Here is a 16,665-nt window from a genome sequence, read left to right on the forward strand (position 1 = left end):
AATTATAAATATTGATTAATGTGTTTATTTTCGGTTGATAACATATCACATAATTTGCAAATTTAGTATAAAAAAACTAATTTTCGTAGGTGATCACTCAAACACGTAAAGCTTGTTTAAAGGAAAACGTTAATATCAAGATGAATTACCTCAAAGTTAATTTTGACAAAATCATACTCGACACGATAACATCATTTCAAAATACACAGGAAAATTTAGGGTTTGTGTTAAGTCTTGTTGAATGGAACTTGAGAGACTAGACGGGGTTTGTCTCCATCCACTTCATGAGGAATCTTGATCATATCTAAAGAAAAATATGAGATCAGTGTTGTCAGTGTCCCGATCCTCTTTTTCTCTTTCATTTTTCTCTTCTGCGGATGACTACCCATTTCTGTCTTCAATGGCTTCTACTCCTTCGGTACACTTTGTACCGGCAGTACCTCCACCTTTGCTGCCCGCTGATCCTGACGGTCACCCAGGTGCCTCGTGCTGATGTGACTACACCGGACAGCTTTCCAGCTGTGCCTCTGATACGGGCTCGGTGGTACCTCCACCTTTATTTATACAGATAGTTTTGTTTCTATGAAGATTATGCTTACTTTCAAGATATACATTTTTGTAATCGAATTTTCAGTGGTTTCAATAATACGAATGACATATCAATTTGATATGGATGTCGAACATACTTAAGCGATTAAGCTGTCTAATCCTTAAAAGATATGCGCATATATTTTTTTCTTAAAACAAGGTCTTCTCACACCACAAAAAATATCTGCCATGCTCACAAGGTAAAGATTTAAGTCAAAAATGGACTTCATTTTTCTCTAACCCAATACAATTTATTTTCTTATCTCCAGACTCCATCTAATCAGAAAGTTTGTCCACACATACAATAGCCGCTGCTCTCTCTCCCTTTATTTCATCAGAAGAAACCCTACCCTCCTTCCCATTTTTCCCTTAGTGAGGTAGATTGCTTTTACTTTTGTACAAAGGTACGGTGTGGTAAATGACATCGATAACAAGTAGAATTCTCTCGTCTCCTATTACCATCCTATTAACAAGTAGAATTCTTTTTGTCTTATTTTTTATATAAAAAATTCAAAACAAGATGTAAACGTTGCGTAATCGCAACCGTTTAAATAGGAGGGGATAGAAGGGAAGAGAGATTAGAAGGAGAAAGAATCCTACTCCTATGTTATTTCCTGCAAAAAGCTGGCAAGCCACAAATTCTATCGTAGCAATGGGATTGTATTAAGTCATATGATTTTTCGGTCTAAAAGAGTAATGTGAAGTATCCGTTTTTCATTTTTCACGTGATAATATATTATTAAAGGGAAATGTTATTGGCACTTCAAAATTTTTATTTTACACTCCTCATAAGTGTATTTTTCTTTCTAAATATAGAAAGTTAGGAGTGTAGAGTGAGAATTTTGAAGGGCTAATAATAATTCCCTTATTAAATCGTGACACCACTATAACAATTTATCAAGTTCCATATAAGTTGATCAGGCTCTTTAGAACAAATTATATTTACTTGATGCTACCCCTGCAATGATATAAAAGTTGTATAGGCCTATTATAAAAGTCATCCTTAGCAAATAAAAAATGAAGTTGTTATATAGGATGGGTGGATATATATGGATGCGTTTGGTACGTGGGACGGGACGGGACGGAACGGGACGAGGCGTTCCGTCCCGCGTTTGGTGCGCCAAAAATGGGTGGAACGGGCTGTTCCACGGGACAGATTTTGGGTGTTTTTGCGTTCCACCTCCCCCCCTGGAACGGGTTTGTTCCACGTCTGTGGAACACAATGTTTTACCATTTTAAGACAAATATACCCCATGTCTTTTTCAAAAATTACACCTTCGTTCCGTCCCGTCTCGTCCCGTCTGCGTACCAAACGCACCCTATTGTCACCTTTTTTTTTTTTTTGCCCAATTTCATAGCAACATTATAAATATTGAGAAAATACTTTCTTTTGGCAAGGTCGAGAGAGTCTCACAATCCTCGAAAAATGACTCTTTTATTGACGTGGAAATCAAAATGAATCCAATGCAAGTAAAATAAAACAAGCTTCACCATAGAAAGAGGTAGTTTATTGCTTAATGTGAAACGCAACCGCAAAAAAAAAAAAAGTGACAAACAATTCATGAGAAATTCCACTTTTAATAGATTTCCTTAACATTTCTCTTGCTGCTCAAGATTACAGCTCTCTCTCTCCTCTGTTCTTCAGCTCACATCTCTCTCCTTTCTCTCTCAGACACTCTTCCCAACTCTCTAGCCCTAACTTCAGCCAAAATCCCCAATAGGATTTCACCAATCCAAACCCCTGTCTGCAAAATCCAACGTCACACCATTGTTGAATATTTCAAGAATATATGTACATATAATATAACATATATATATATATATATATATATATATATATATATATATGTTTCTGTTTGCATTGGCAGAGTAGGGAGTTGGGTCATTGCCCAGTCATCTTTCTTCAAATTAAACACTGCTTCTTTTCATGTTTGGTGAAAAGACAAGCATGATTGATAGACAACAAGTGTCTTTCTTTGGCTAACAAATATGACATTTGGGCAACTGGTGCTCTGCAGCAGGTAATAAGCATTGGAATGCTTTTGGATAATAAAATTTTAACGAAAAATTTCCGATACTGTTTATTTTAATGAAAAATTATATTTTTTACACTAAAAAGTCTTTCATGATACTATTTACTATATTTTTTATTTTGTTCTTATCATTAAAACTGAAAGTTTTAAATTTTTTTTTATTAGTTTTCCTTTTGAATAATTCATCATATTATATTCAAACAGACATGACTTCTTTTAACCAATGTGACTTTATAAGTCTTGTAACTTTGATTAATTTGAACATGTGTAATTCTCTTCATACATTGATAACTTTGGCAAAAAAAAAACATTTATTATCGTATCGATTCGTTGAGTAGGATTGTGTATAGAAAGGTTTCAAATGGTGGATTTTAATTGTGCGTTTTTGTTTTGTTTAGAAAGAGAGGAGTCTTGATCAAGTTCCTATGGACAAGTGGTGAAGAATCGAAACAAGAAAATTGGAGGTACCGAGTAGCATGAGACGCCAATGACCGCCACTTGGTGTTAAGCAAGATGCAGCAAGTCCCAGCGATATAGGCAGCGTGGAGGGATCAGAGTGTGGCAATGTTAAGTTGACGAAGGAAGAAGTCGAGGCATTGTTGGTTGAGAAGTTAAAAGTGAAGGTGTGTTTCGCACCCAATTGTTTCAACATTTGAGCATCATTTTGATGATTCTACTAGCTTTGTATATGTTGAATAATGTGAAAGTCCAACATCGGCAAACTTAATTACAAAATAACTGCAACTTGTATTAAATGATTCAACTCGTTGTATGAGGTTCGGTATGATTGGCAGTGGGCTGCACCCCCATATTTTTGATATAGTCCTTCACATCTTGTTTAGATGAGAAAATTCAAAATTGCTGAGGAATTTTAAAATGACGAAAATTGAAACAACAAAATTTTAATTTTTAGAATTTATGAATTTTCTTATTTGGTTAACTTAAAAAAAATTAAATTTGAATACGAACTTTTTTATATTTAAAATCTCACTCATAGAAATTTTAAAATAACATTCATTTATATAGAATTTAAATTTGAGAATTGAAAGGTCCGAAATTCCAATTAAGTGAAAAATAAATAAAAAAAGAAAATTAAATTAAAGTCCAACAAAACACTCACTCTCCCACACAAATCTAAATAAAAAGTGGTCCTTATGTGACTCCAGTAGTAATTATTAAAGGCCTGTCTCAACTAAACCCACACACGAACCAATTAATTAATTATAATCCCATAGTTAACACTACTAATTAAACTGCCTTCAAATTAACCCAAATCCATGCTTAATTAATTAAGCTCAATTAACTAGTTTTCAACGACCAGAAAACCAGTGTCCTGCTCGAGCTTCTCCATCGTCGGAGCCTCCAAGCTAATCTCCACATCGATGCTCCTCCCGCCGCTCTTCCCTCGGTACAAATACACGGTACACCATCCCGTCGAACCGGTTGTTCGACCCGCTTCTCACCCCCTCGGGTTTTCCCCACCCGAAATCCACCTCATAGACCTGGAACCTCGGCGAGCTCCCCATCGCCACGCAGTTCACTCCCGCGTCCTTGATTGTATCAGTTAAATTTCTTATTTATTTGAATCTCTGGATGGGTATCTATGTTTTGTAAAATCTAAGACTAGATTTACTGGCATTCGAAAAGATGACATGAGATTCTTTAGGTCACATGATTTTGGATGATTTAATGAGCTATAGAGGCTCCAATTAGGCTGTATTTTCATGGACAAGGATTGTCTGCGTCCGCCACTCCTCGCCCTCACGTGGCTTCGCCACTGCACACAAACAAAAAGGCACAGGAGGGCACCGAAAATGGGAGGTTAAACAATCTTTGTTCTATTTTCATATGTGATCATTTAGAACTCTCCTTCATTCCGCCATAATTTACTGCAAAAAACTGAATTTTTGGTTGGTTTATGTTTTAGTATCCTTAATATACTACTGTTAGTCACATAATTTGGCTAAATATTGAACCAGATAAACCAAATTGATATGTTGTTTCCCTATTTGAAGTTGAAGAGTCTGATATAGATTTTCATTATTTAATATGGATAGTGTCCTTGAGAATTCAGGTAGCATAGAGCAGTTCCAGCGTGTAAAAAATGATTCAATCATCTCAAGTAATTAGTAACTGCCTTTAATAAATAATAATTGCATATTGCATCTCCATCCTTAAACTGAATAGCCCAAACAATTTGTATTAAAATATTAATTTTATAAAATAATTAAAAAAATGATTTTATATGTAATTTTGGATATGATTTTTAACCGATTTCGTTGCGTCACGTGTCATTCTCCAAAAGTACAATTTTGAGTTTTAACATAACGACAAAATAAAGAGTAAAGTAATAGTATCAAGATTGACTTTTTAATGTAAAACAAAATTTTTCGTTAAAATGAACAGTATCGAAATTTTTTTGTTAAAGTTCCTTTATTTTTGTGCGTTCAGGCCGCTTCCAAGGATTTCAGAAGGCACGCATGATGGATCCAACATCAACTGGACGTCAGGTTCGACACTTTAAGACGCTCCTTTTGCACAAACTTGAAAAGGAAGACCCTAAAATTGTTAATGGTTTCTTGTATTTTATTTCTTCTTTCCTGAAGATTGGTCCGATCTTAGCACTTCATTTATATTTCTCGTTGGTGAGTGTATGATCAATTCACTTGTGATTTCATCTGTACGTTAATGGGGCTAGATTTGTTGATTCTCTGAAATAATTTTGGCAGATCTTCACAACGGTTTCAAGAAAGACGGAATAAAAACAAGAAGTAAGCTTTCACACATAACCTATTCTTTTCTTCTTTCTCTATATAACTCACCATCTATCCTAATAAATCACACACCAAAATCAAAATCTCTATCATTCTTCATAGTTTATAAATCTTGAGCTCTTACCTTGTCTTCTTCAAAAAAATTTACATTGAAGCATGAGCTGCAAATGATAAACTTCAAGTAATATTAGGGTTCTATTTTGTTTGCTTTCTTGGTTGGGTTTAATTAGCTCATTGGTCTATATATATATATATCGTTATATGCCTATTGAATCTTCTATTTACTTAGATGTTATTTTGGTGTAATGCGGCATTACACATAAATAACATAAAAGAAAATAGGTAAATAAAAGATTCAAGAGGCCTATAACATAAAAGAAAATGTTTTTTTTTTCTTATCTAGTTTAAAATCATAGAGACAAATTATTTGGATCTAATTTCATCATAAATGTTTTATTAACTTTGTAGGCCAAAAATATAATTTTACCACCACAAGGCTTTCTAGGAGGATGTTAAGTATCGCAACTTGTGGAGAGTGCACTCGATGGCTACAAGGTAGAGTGATTTTCTTTTCTAAGCATTTTAAACAGTGATACTTTTCTTTCTTCCATTATTTTGGTTTCGGAATCCATATTCGAGCATAACTTTTGCCCTTGGCAATTGACTGCCAGTGCCTTAATATTGCGTATTTTTGTTATGTACTGATCCTTTTTCTTTCCCCTCTTAAGTGTATTTCTGTTTGTAGAATTAGAACTGCTCATAATCCCTTTGGTGAATTCGTTTACCTTTCATACACGCAAATGCATGCACTAAAAAGAACATGATTGTCTTTTTTCAAGTTTGCATGTTTGCTTATGGTCAAAGAGGTTCTGGGAATACTTATATTATGATGGGCATACCATATGCTCCAGAGCAGAAAGATTTAATATCTCGTTCACTCGAGCAGATATTCTAAACAAGTCAGTCCCTTGAGGCCCAGGGTTGGACATACAAGATGTAGGTATTATTAACTTATTTTTTGTGTTGAGTTGTGCAAATTATAATCCATTTTAATTATGTGCATGCCTTGATGCTCGAAATCTATTACAAAGAGATTCAAGACTTGTTATCCACAAGGGGTGCAGACTTGGCAAGGACATCACACAGAAAGCAGTACACGATACATCATGATGCAGATGGAAACGCACACGTTTCTGGCCTAACAATCGTGGATGTCTTTATAAACCAAACCTCATTTCTATGTGCAGCCTGTAGAAGAGGCTGCACATAGAAATGAGGTTTGGTTTATGCTAGAGACATCCACGATTGTTAGGCCAGAAACGTGTGCGTTTCCATCTGCATCATGGTGTATTGTGTATTGCTTTCCGTGTGTTGTCATTGCCAAGTCTGCACCACTTGTGGATAACAAGTCCTGAATCTCTTTGTTATAGATTTTGAGCATCGAGTCATGCGCATAATTAAAATGCATTATAATTTGCACAACTCAACACAAAAAATAAGTTAATAATACCTATATCCTGTATGTCCAACCCTGGGGCTCAAGGGACTAACTTGTTTGAAATATCTACTCGAGTGAATGAGGTATTAAATATTTCTACTCTAGAGTATCTAGTTTGTCCATCATAGTATAAGTTTTCCCAAAACCTCTTTAACCATAAGTAAATATGCAGATCTGAAAAAAGACAATCAATATTTTTTTTAGTGCATGCCTTTGCGTGTATGAAAGGTAAAATAATTCACTAGAGGGGTTAGGAGAAGTTCTAATTCAACAAACAGAAATACACATAAAAGGGAAAGAAAAAAATCAATACATAACAAAAATACACAATATTAAGGCATTGGCAGCCAATTGTCGAGGGCAAAAGTTATGCTCGAATATGGACTTCAAAACCAAAATAATGGAAGAAATAAAAGTGTCACAGTTTAAAATGCTCAGAAAAGAAGATCACTTTACCTTGTGGCCATCGAGTGCACTCTACACAAACTCCGATATTTCCACAAAAACATCATCCTGGGAATCCTCGTGCTAAGTAGGATTGTGTACATAAATGTTTCAAATGGTGGATTTTAATTGTGCGTTTTTGCTTTGGTTAGAAAGAAATGAGTCTTTGCCATGGAAATGTTGGCACATGGAAGCTCCAATCTTCCCACAAAGGTCAACATTGCCCCTGACATTCTTGAATATGTGTTCATTTGGTACATTTAGGCATGCACTAAAAAATATTGATTGTTTTTTTTCAGGTCTGCATATTTGCTTATGATCAAATAGGTTCTGGGAAAACTTATACTATGATGGGCAGACGAAATGCTCCAAAGTAGAAATGTTTAATACCTTGTTCACTCGAGCAGATATTCCAAACAAGTCAGTCCCTTATGACCCAGGGTTGGACATACAGGATGCATGTACTATTAACTTGTTTTTTGTTTGTTGAATTGTGCAAATTATAATGCCATTTAATTATGTGCAGGCCTCAGTGCTCAGAATCTATAACAGAGAGATTCAGGACTTGATACACCATGATACAGATGGAAACGAAAACGTTTCTGGCATAACAATCGTGGATGTCTCTAACATAAACCAAACCCCATTTCTTATACAACAGGTTGTATATAGCAAGTATACATTCTGGGTATGAATGTTATTGCTTTGGTGTCATTTTAGCATTACCTTCTAATTTTACAGTACTATCAATTATGTAATTGTATGCAACTTATGATTTTGTTTTTTTAGTGTCGTCACAAATGATATCTTAGGTTTGTAGGAACGAGCAATCTTCGAGAAGCCATTTCGTGTTTACCCTATGTAATTTGGTGAAAACGAAAACACAAAACAAGAAGTCAATTGGATCTTAAATCTTATCGACCTTGCTAGAATTGAGAGATTGTCGAGGACGAGTGCAACCGGAGAGCGGTTGGAGAAAACCCAAGCTATTAACAAAAGTTTGAGAATTCCATTTGAGTGGCATCATGTCTGCTTTGGCTAATAAGGATGACCATGTTCCATTTGAGAATTCCAAGCTTATTTATCTTCTACAGTTATAATAATTTATGATAGTTTTACCATATGGTCGCTTGCTCTTTGCTCTCAAGAAATTGTAGTATTTACATCACATTTCTTTTAATGCATAATCAGCCTTGTCTAGGAGGAGATTGCAAGACGTTGATGGTAGTCAACGTCTCGCAAGATATCTTTTCCTTCGAGGAAACCCTTTGCTCGCTCAGATTTACTTCTACAGTTCACACGTGTGAAGGGATTCCTCGAAGGCAAATGACCAAAACTTTACAGTTAGCTAGTCCATCTCGGTTTGTTATCTAGAGGACCACCAAAAAGCTTGTGTAGCCAGTTAGTGCTCAGTCTAGTGTGAAGAGGACAACCGTGAATACCTTACATCTAGGCGTGAAGAACTTAAAGCTAGATAGTCCAGCTCCGTCTGGTGTCTAGTGAAAAATTATGAGGTTTAGAACATGAACCATTAGTAGGAAAAAAAACAAATGCATATAGTTTCTTATCTCTTTAAGAAATCTGGCCATGTCATCTAATTCCTTTTGGAAGCCGTGGTGAAGCTGTGAATACCTCATCAAATTTTGGAATTTCACATCAAAGTTGATGTGATTGAGATCCAAACTAAACCTATAGCTTACGGAAGGGCAGAATCAACATCCAAGGTGTGATGTGATTAGACAATTGACAGCTCATGATTTCTTAAATAGATAAGAAACTATATGCATTTGTTTTCTTTTCTACTAGTGATTTATATTCTAAACCTCATAAATTTTCACTAGACACCAGACGGAGCTGGACTGTCTAGTTGTAAGTTCTTCATGCCTAGATATAAGGTATTCACGGTTGTCCTTTTCACACTAGAATGAGCAGTAGCTGGTTGAGCAAGCTTCTTGGTGGTCCTCAGAACACCAAACCAAGCTGAACTAGCTAGCTGCAAGGTCTTGGTCATTTGCCTTCGAGAAATCCGTTCACACGTGTAAACTGTAGAAGCAAATATGAGCGAACATAGGGTATCCCCGACGAAAGAGGAAAATTGCGAGACGTTGACTACCATCAACGACTTGCAATCTCCTCCCAGACAAGGTTGTTTATGCATTAAAAAGATGTGAAATAAATACTATAATTCCTTGAGAACAAAGCAAGCAGCCATAATGGTAAAACTATCATTGATTATTATACTTGTAGAGAGGTCAACTTGGAATTCCTAAATGGAACATGGTCCTCCTTATTCGCCAAAACATACATTACGCCGCTCAAGGATGAAAAACTTTTATTAATAGCTTGGGTTTCCTTAAACCGTTATCTAGTTGCACCCATCCTTGACAATCTCTCGCTTCCAGCAAGGTCGATAAGATTTAAGACCCCATTGACTTTTTGTTTCTTGGTTTTGTTTTTCCCCCGATATATGCAGGGTAAACACAAACTGGCTTCTCGAAGATTGCTCATCCATATCAATCTTGCATATTGTTGTACCATATATTAGGTCTTAGTATTTGGGCATCACACCCTAGCCCATGAAACATGTAGGAGGTGAATGGAACCTTTATTCTATAAAAATGATCCTTCACATCATTTTAAAGGGGGGCAAAGAAAAGCAAATAGAGCAAACCCTAGCCTATATCTCCATGTACATTAATTTACATAGTGAAACCAAATCGACACCAATGTGAACGTAGCTAGGGGTGGTTCGGTATGGGATCCCATACCGAAACCCTTGTCCCGATTCCCAAACCGAAATTTTCGGGAATCCCAATTGCAATACCGATCCCAAACCAAATTTTCGGGAATCCCAATTTTCGGGAATCCCGAAATAGTTTCGGGATTTCGGGACAAATCGGGAATCCCGAAATGGTTTTGGGCTTTTGGACTAAAATTTGACATATTATGCTTTTGGGCTAAAATTCAATCTTTTATATTGAAAAATTGACATATAGGCCTATTAAAAAGAAATCTGCCTATTCAATACTTTCATAGCATCTGCCCAATCTGCCAATTTGACATAGTTTCATACTTTCATTGCATCTGCCTATTCAAAAGCAATCTGCCAATCTGTCTGTGCACAATAGCATCTGCCTATTCAATTTCTACTACACATGCATGCAATAAAAATAAATTAAGTACCAAATCCAAAAGCAAAAATATTAGCATTCAACATAGAAATATATTCCGAGCAAATAAAAACCAGCTCGTTTCTAATATAGAGGATGGCAAACCTACAGACTTTGTAACGTCATGTCTTTTTTCTACTAATCTGTGCACAAATATGCCAATTAAATGGCAAGGCCCAGTTAAGTATCTGCCTAGAATATGCCAATCTGTGCACAGAATTACAAAACTTGATTTGCTATCAAACATTAAAGCAAGACCATGTATCTAAGATTCTATAGCCAAAACAAAAATATTACCTGACGCAGCGTGTGACTAATTTGAAGTTTGAACAGGTGAAATGATTAACTCCTCAGTTGCTACAGCAGTGCTAAACCTGCTAACACTTCTCCCTGAAGATAACCAGGAAATCAGTCAGCATAGATAATCACTTGTAGTAGTGCTTAATAATTTTCTTTGTTGATTAATGATCAATGATAGCGGTTTAATTTATTACATGTAAAGGTGCACCAGTGAACGCTTAATTCAATGATGTGTGTGCAGGTGTAAAGAGATTTACTTATTGTCGCAAGTAAGACTCCAAGAAAAAAGTATAACTTCAATCTATTTCTCCAGAGTGTAAACTCAGGGGTATTATTCTCATTAAACCCTTTGTTAGTTAAGGTATCGCAACAAAAGTGCAGTTCATTAAGAATTGAGTTGAAATTCTCCACTTCCAAGCTATGATATTAGAGCCTAACAATTTGAACTAGCCATCTAGAAAGTTGAAGAGTTTCCCTGTAAGTATTATGTGAACATGAAATTAATGGACTAACACAGCGCCTAGTACCAACATTCTGAATGAAGCGAGCAGGATGCAACCAGAAACAACTTTAACCCCCCTACAACCCGCCAAAACCAAATACATAGCATCAAACACGGGTGCCGCAGCGCATCATCAATAAAAGAAACGATTTTTCAAAAAGAATACGACAAACTCAATCAAACATCATTTTAATTATTGAATGACTACTAACTAACAGATGAAGATGGAAGAAATGTATAAGTTATTAACACACAAACAAAAAAAATTGCCAACAATCCCTACTTTGGATGAGTGTCAGAAATTAGATTTCAAAACACTAAATTAGTTACCTAATTTGGGGTGAGAGTGAGACTCGGACTCGGTGCTAGATCGAGAGTTCTGTCCGTGAGAGAGAGATCGCAAGAGTCGGAGACGATTCGTGAAGGAAGGCTGGAGAGTTCAGTCTTTGATGCTTTGGCGTGGCGGTGGCTGGGTGGTGATTCATGAAGGAAGGCTGGGCGGCTGGAGAGTCAGAGACGATTCGAAGGAAGGCTGTCGGTGTTGGAAGGCTGAGTGAGAAATCAGAAATGAAACTAGACTGGGAGAAACCTAACAAGGAATGGATGGCATGGATTAATTTGAAGCAATCCAACGGTTCAAATTAACTCTAACTATATTAAAAAAACAATATATATTATTATCTATATATATATATATATATATAAAATAATTAAAAATATATATTTTCGGTTCGGTATGGGAATACCGAAATTTTGGGAAAATCGGTTTGGGACATTTTTGGTTTGGGATCGGTATTTTTTTGGTTTGGTTTGGGAATTTTGGGAATTTTTTCCACCCCTAAACGTAGCCCCAATTTTGGGTGAACCATGATATATCTTTGTGTGTCTTGTTCGTTTGTGTGATTCATGGTCGGACTTACTAGATTGGACACACTTGAGCTCGGAACTCGACTCATTGACCCAACTTGTGGCCCCAACTCAAAGCCCCTACATATGGCCCCGACTTAGAGACCCGACTTGTGGACCCGATCTGTGGAGCAGACATATAGACCCATATGCGAACTCGACAAGCAAACCCGAGTCATATCGAAAGTTAACTCATAATGAATGCATGCTGACTTCGAGTGCACGAGGAACACCACGAGTCGAGCTGCCTTGCAACGAGCACTGTCTCCAGCAGAGCAACTGCCTTGCCTCGAGCATTTCCTCTAGTCGAGCAACCTCGCAATGTGTGCTACCTGTAGTTAAGTATTGCTTGAGAATGGGCACTGCCCTATGTCGAGTATTGGTTTCAGGACCACTTTTAGTCACTTCGACTTACACATGGATTGGATTTAAAGTCTTCAACCAAAAGACTCTATTGACTGAAGAATTAAGGAAGTCATGTTGTACCATATATTAGGCCTTAGTATTTGGGCCTCACGACCTAGCCTATGAAGCATGTAGGAGGTGAAGGGAACCCTTATTCTATAAATGGATCCTTCACCTCACTTTAAATAGGGGCAAATAGGAGCAAAGAGAGCAAACCCTAACCTCTATCTCCATGTACATTGTAACCCTCAATTTACATAGTGAAACCGAATCGACACCAGTGTGGACGTAGCCCCAACTTGTGGTGAACCCCAATATATCTTTGTGTTCTTATGCATTTGTGTGATTCACGATCAGATTTACATTGGTCCAAAATCGACCCAATTTTGTGCATGAACGCCTACAAATCTAGGATATCATATGTGACGGGACCGAAAAACATAATCATATATCAAAAGTTGCATACAAAAATATCATTGATAGTACCTACTATGTATCATAGATGACTAAAATGACACCAAAACAATAACATTCATACTCAGAATGTATACCTACTATGTGCAGCTTGTTGTAGAAGAAATGAGGTTTGGGTAATTTTTTTATGTAACGAGAGAATTTTAGAAAGAAAAAAAAAACTACGTAACATTATTATGGTAATTTTATTATGCTTAACATGTTTTATTTGCGTTCGAAATTGATGAAAAATGTGAGAAATATGAGTTATATAGAGAAAAAAGAAGGGACTATGTTATGTGTGAAAGCATACTTCTTATTTTTATTTCGTCTTTCTTGAAACCGTTGTGAAGATCTGCCAAAATTATTTCAGAGAATCAACAAATCTTACGAGCTTTTCTTCATAAGTTTATCGATAGGTTAATAATAACTAGCACTGATTCTTGTTATAGAAAAATAAGAAGAAGATGGACACAACCCTAAAAAGAAGTTGGAGACAACCCGTGATCAATTATCAGAGGCATTGTACCAGAAAGGACTGGCATTGGCAGAGATTGAATCTTTGAATCTTTCAAGGTTGGAAATAGCACTGATTCTTTTGAAGCACTTTGATAGTCGGAAAGAGATCCTCTCCAGATCTCTTCCACCAAATTTTCCTAATTATTTAATTGAGACCCTTAAAATTTGATCCAACGGTTAAAATGATTATAACTTTTAAAGGATTGTAGTCGTTGAATCAAATTTTAAGGGTCCAGATTAAATGATTAGGAGGATTTGGTGAAAGAGATCCGGAGATGATCTCTTTCTTTCGTAGTCATCTAAGGTTAATCTTCTGTTTTTAAAGGTTGGTATAAAGTATGTGAAAGTTACACGGTCAGATTTTAGTTTAGTCTAATTTGAAATTTCTAACTAATTTGAGTATGTGAAAGTTACACGATCAGAGTCTCTCAGCAGAATCATTTATACTACAATATCATTATCATTCTTGTAAGCATTATAGATGTTTTAATCATTTTGTGCGTGTGGTAAAAATCCTATCATAACACTACCCTACTTTTTGGGTGAAAAAAGATATGTTAAAACGCCTCTAGCACATATAAATCGAGCTTGAAGTCAAGTTAACAGACAACGAACATATTGTTCTGACCAACCGATCAGTTCTCAAACAGTGATAACACTTGGATATGCTGATTCAGCTACAAGTAAGATACTAAAAATTGAAATTCAAGAAAAAGACGGATGCACTGTCACCAACTGACTAACTTTTCAACCATGGCTTTACTTGCTCGCATAATGTTTTTGATAAATTATTGGATATATATAGACAATAGCTTTTTTGTATTCTTTGCTCAATAATTGCAAGTAAGGAATCTAAAACTAAATCATTATATTGCCTTTCAAAAAACAATGTCAGTTCGTGGGCCTTGCTTGTACCCTTTCAAGAGGCAAGAAAAAGTGTACCAAGATGAGATTGTCACATTATATTCGGAAAGTTTTTTTCAAAGTGTCATTCAAATTATATAATGATAAGTAAAATAGCACATAAGTAGATTTCACAGAGAAATTAGAAACTAAATCGAGGCCAACTACCGGAATGAATACGCTTCATGTCACATAAAATGCAGGTGAGTAGATTTCGCAGAAAATGATCGTATTTTTTCATGTAGGTTACTTAGTATTAATTGATTAATTACCTGCACGCTAGCAGTGGCCTGTGAACGCCCTCCAAGTTCAAGACCCCATTGTAGGGTATGAAGTCCTTCAAAGCCCTGGTGCCTTCCTCAACTGCCAGATCAGCTATACCGATCTCCTCCGCCGCCGCCTCGGCCACCTCCACACCCTCCATCTCATCCCCATACTCAACCCTAAACACTCCCTCCTCTTCCTTCCCGAGTTTCCGACAGCTGGTAAAACTCCACCAGAACAACCTTCGAAATATCCGCCACTGTTGGTGGTGATGGGGAGGAGCAGAATCTAACAAGGGAGGAGAACGTTAATATCGGGATGAATTACCTCACAGAGATCAGACTGCTGCACTTTCTGAACAAGAACAAAGATGAAAATCGTGGGTTATACCTTGAGATTACGGATCTGAGCTGGGAGGAACTCCGTAGTTCCTTTCTTGCATTGCGAGTTGGGGTTGGGCCCGTAGCGCCATCTTCATGTCTCTTTTTGGAAACCCAGTCCCTGAAACAGACCAACACATGCATGAGGTTTCACATATTTCCACCATTAAATGCCAATGGACCAGAAAATTTTCAGACAGAATGAGGATTCTCACTTTTCAGTGAGGGTTGGGGCTGTGATTTCAAAGGTTTCAGAGATGAGCGGAGAAGAAATGGGGCAAGGGTTTGTGGTGGTGTTTTTTTTTACAAGAATGGAGAGAACTGAGGGAGTCTGCGGCTTGGTTGAGAGGCGGAGGGTTTTGAAAATGTGCAGGTGCTACTAGATTAGGGTTTGATGTACTCATAAGCTCCATAAGAAACGATGAGGAAGTAAGAGAGAGCGCGCTCTTGGCTCTGGGCTCGAGGTTATGAGCTCTCAACGGCTAAGGGTTAGGTTGGAAATGAAGAACGAAGCTGTTAAGCAACTTATATAACTGAAAGTCCTAGGGTTTTCCCACAAGTCCTCTTGCACGTGCAAAGCTCAACCCTTTCAGGCTCCCAGGTCACGAGTTCGATCCCAGCGCCTGGCAAATTTGTACCTTATTTTTCTATAGGAAAACTAATGAAAATGGCTTGAAAATTTTGAGTTTTAATGATAAGGAAAAAATAAATGGTAAAGTGAATAGTACCAGGATTGACTTTTTAGTGTAAAAATATGATTTTTTGTTAAAGTGAACCGTACTAGTTGCTTTTCGTTAAAGTTCCCTTTTTCTATATATCCATTCCTTTTTTTTTTTTTCTTATTTTGTATTCTGTTTTATTTTCTAGTTTTATTTCTTTATTTGTATCGTATTTTTTCTAGTCAAGTGAAAGTTTATGTATTATTTTTGTTTATTTTTGTTTTATTTTCCACACTTTGAGGGTAATGTGTGATTTAAGTTTGAGGGTGGGGAATAAGAATTTTTAGTTTTTTTTTTTTTTTTTTGTCGATAAAAATTTTCAAATTTTAAGTTAATATGATTTGTTGGTCTAAAAGTGTAGTGTCCGTTTTTCGTTTTTCACGTGATAATATATTATTAAATCGTGAGGCTACTATAACAATTTGTCAAGTTCCATATAAGTTGATCAGGCTATTTAGAGCAAATTATATTTACTTGACGCCACCCTGGCAATGATACAAAAGTTGTATAGGCTTATTATTAACGTCATCCTTAGCAAATAAAAAATGAAGAAGTTATATGAGATGGGTGAATATATCGTCACCTTATTTTTTTCGCACAATTTCGTTGCAACATTATAAAATATTATACAATAAAAAATGATAAATAGTTCATGAGAAGTCTCACTTTCGTAGACATTTCCTTTAACAACATTTCTCTTACTGCTCAGGAATACAGCTCTCTCTCCTTTCTCACTCGGACACTCTTCTCAACTCTCCAGCCCAAACCTCCGCCAAAATCCCCAATAGGATTTCACCAATCCAAACC

The 16,665-nt window shown here is 36.4% G+C and overlaps 1 long non-coding RNA gene across 1 annotated transcript; it reads right to left on the reverse strand.

Annotated features, from left to right (window-relative positions):
- Window positions 1–10,528: 10,528 nt before the first annotated feature.
- LOC126629721 (uncharacterized) lies at window positions 10,529–15,627 on the reverse strand. Its single transcript, XR_007625837.1, has 5 exons — window positions 15,355–15,627; window positions 15,150–15,260; window positions 14,768–15,047; window positions 11,640–11,898; window positions 10,529–10,897 (listed from the first exon to the last, which is right to left on the reverse strand). It is a non-coding gene; the product is annotated as an uncharacterized LOC126629721 (long non-coding RNA).
- Window positions 15,628–16,665: the final 1,038 nt, after the last annotated feature.

Source organism: Malus sylvestris, chromosome 7 (assembly GCF_916048215.2).
Source record: "Malus sylvestris chromosome 7, drMalSylv7.2, whole genome shotgun sequence".
NCBI lineage: Eukaryota > Viridiplantae > Streptophyta > Magnoliopsida > Rosales > Rosaceae > Malus > Malus sylvestris.